This window comes from the organism of the source record quoted next, unplaced genomic scaffold (genome assembly GCF_019419815.1).
Source record: "Pyrus x bretschneideri cultivar Hongxiangsu unplaced genomic scaffold, Pyrus_bretschneideri_v1 Contig79, whole genome shotgun sequence".
NCBI classification, from domain to species: Eukaryota; Viridiplantae; Streptophyta; class Magnoliopsida; order Rosales; family Rosaceae; genus Pyrus; species Pyrus x bretschneideri.
Genome location: NW_025999819.1, coordinates 1,665,681 through 1,668,715, shown reverse-complemented (window position 1 = coordinate 1,668,715; position 3,035 = coordinate 1,665,681). Strand labels below are relative to the sequence as shown.

Here is a 3,035-nt window from a genome sequence, read left to right as displayed (position 1 = left end):
ATCGTAGAAAAGCATAAGCAATTTTTTTTAATAATTTTTTTATATTATTTTTTTATTTTTTACAGCAATGCCAAAGTAGCCCATAATTACAACTTTAACTTAGGTGATTGGCATGTCACATCCCGGCCCAGGATCTTTGCATAATGTTGCATGATGCTGCAGAGCCCAGGTAAGCTACAGTTGAGTACATTATGATGTTAGTGGTTGTGATGTGCATGGTTATGCTTGGATGCATTTGGTATTTATTATCTTGCACCCCGATGTTAGTGCTCCACCTGAGGTCAGGACCTAGCCTTCACGTGATCGTTCACCTCCCGTACCACACGCTCACCTTGGATCCAAGGCAAGTGTCAGCCTGTCGCACAAACCACATTAGGTGGTTCCGACTTGTAGGTGACTTGCGATACTTCGCATAGCCTTCACGTGATTGTAGCACTTGAGTGTACTTATTTACACCCAGCCTGTCGTGCAGACCACATTAGATGGTTCCGACTCGTGTGTAAGTTTAGAGCCGTACAAGTCACGTTAGGTGACTCCGGCTGGCATATCATTTTACATTGATTTATTTCACCTGGCTTACTTATTTCATTGCTGAGATACTCGACATGGCATATACTTGGTTTTTCACTACTCTTGAGCATGATTTCTACATACGTATGTATTACTATTTTCTGGGAAATTGTACAGGTTTTACGGTGAGGGGTTATTATTTTTGGAAAGAGAAATGGTTTTAAAAAGCTTTGTTTTTGCCCACTCACGTTTTTTGTTTTTCGCCCCTCCAGGTTTTAGTAGTTGAGTTTTCGTATCGACGAGGATTCTTGGCATATCCCAGTATAGGTGGCTACCTATGATGGTATAATCCTTATCTTACCTTACTGTACTTTACTTATGCTCTGTAATCACGTGTGAAATGGGTTCATTCCTGCTCACAACGCACTCTTATATTTAGGCACCTTTTGGTTTAAATTTATTCATATTTTCCACATCACTACACTTTATGGCTTCGTCACCTTCCAGGTGTCAGCCAGCACAGCTCGATTCAGAGTCCTAGCGGACATTCCGGGTCAGAGTATGTCATGGCAAGAGCAAGCTATTTTACTCTTATATGCTATATATAGTTAGGATTTAATAAAATTTACTTTCTTCAAGTAGTTGGTTTGGAAAGTTGTAGTGTGAAATTATTGAGTTGTTTTGTGGATCGACTGACAATTTCCAAGCACCATGATGTTAGCATCATGTTGGACGATAGGTTGCCATTGCTCTCCTTTAACTTCGCTATCGACTACTTATAATACTACTATATAAAGACATGGTCATCGTGTTGGGTGATTAAATGTAAATCAAACTTAGATGATCTTACAATTGCAACAGAACATATGACATTAAAAGTTTAATTCTAGAATTGTATTTGATTTCTTTGTATTAGCTAAATGGATATTAATTTGACACTTCGGAGCATCTTCAACTAAGATGTCAAAATCATGGGTAGAATTTCACTGTGCATATTTGACATCAAAAGTCTATCCAACTGAACTATTATTTGCTTGTTGGATTTGAAGGCTTTTTGATTAGGAGTCAAATTTGACATCAATGTCAAAATTTATTTTCATTCATTTTAATGGTGGATTGTCACATCCCGAGCTCGACTCCACTATAGCACGATATTGTCCGCTTTGGGCCCCAACCACGCCCTCACGGTTTTGTTTCTAGGAACTCGCATGAGAACTTCCCAGTGGGTCAGCCATCCTAGGATTGCTCTCGTGCGAACTCGCTTAACTTCGGAGTTCCTACAAAACCCGAAGCCAGTGAGCTCCCAAAAGGTCTCGTGCTAGGTAGATATGGGAATATACATATAAGGCTTATAGGATCCACTCTCCTGGACGATGTCGGATGTAACATGGATCCCTTATTCCACTAATATTTTGACCAATAAAAGTTTTGTTTCAATATTTTTTTAATAATTACAATAATTTAAAACTCTATATAAATAAATAAAATAACATTTGACAATTCGGTTGGAGAAATACAAAGTTTAACATAAGTCTTTATATTGCCACATCAGCCATCAATTTATAATTTAACTCTTATAATTTGACATTTCCTCCAAAGATGGTCTAAGTGACTAATATCCCTAACTTAGCAGGATCTGTCCAAAGTTTCTTGAGGCCCATGGCAAAATTCCTCTTTAATGACATATTTGTTAGACAATTTTAGTTCTAAAAAAAACTAACTAATTTCATTCATAATTAGTTTTTTCAACCTATTCCTTCTCCATATGGTCCAGTGGTATTGCTCTTCACTTATAAGTGAGAGGTTTTAGGTTCGATTCTCGCCAAAGGTGAATTTGAACCACATTATTGTTAGCCATTTTGAGGTCTAGCCCATCCCCTCTCCTTAGTGTAAATACTATCGTTTGTTAAAATTATAATAATAATAATAATAATAAATGAATCAAAAAGTTAAAAAAAAAAAAAAAAAATCCCTACTCCTTCACACTCAAAGCAATTGGAGGAAGCCAAACCCTAATAAACGCCCTCGCTATGACTACGAACTAAGAAAATCGAATTAGATTATTTGTATGACTTAAATCCAAAAATAAAGCATTACAAATTAGGGGAAAAACTCCAATAACTCATCGTCGTGTTTGGTTTAATTAATGAGTAATGCTAGGGAGACTAAATTTGTAGACTAAATTTTATAAACTAAATGACATGGAAGTTGATGATTGGATTATTACTTAAACGTCGACAAACATGCTCATTTCTTATTGGTGACACATCATTTAGTTTGCAAAATAAGTCTACAAATTTAGTCTCCCTAACATTACTCTTAATTGATTGTAAATCAAACTTAAATGATCTAACACTAATAACTACAATTAATCTTTTTTATAAAAGAAAACTACAATTAGTCAAAAACAATTTAAACAAATTTTTTTTTTAAAAAAAAAAAATGGACTACTTGGTGGTTTCATCGCGACAGTCTACTATATCCGGGGTTGGGAAAATTATAGACATTTTAGCTGCCTCCTGAGC

At 35.8% G+C, this 3,035-nt stretch overlaps 1 long non-coding RNA gene across 1 annotated transcript; it reads left to right on the top strand.

Moving 5' to 3' along the window:
* Positions 1–798: 798 nt before the first annotated feature.
* On the top strand, positions 799–1,397 carry LOC125472978. Its single transcript, XR_007254921.1, has 2 exons — positions 799–853; positions 1,018–1,397. It is a non-coding gene; the product is annotated as an uncharacterized LOC125472978 (long non-coding RNA).
* Positions 1,398–3,035: the final 1,638 nt, after the last annotated feature.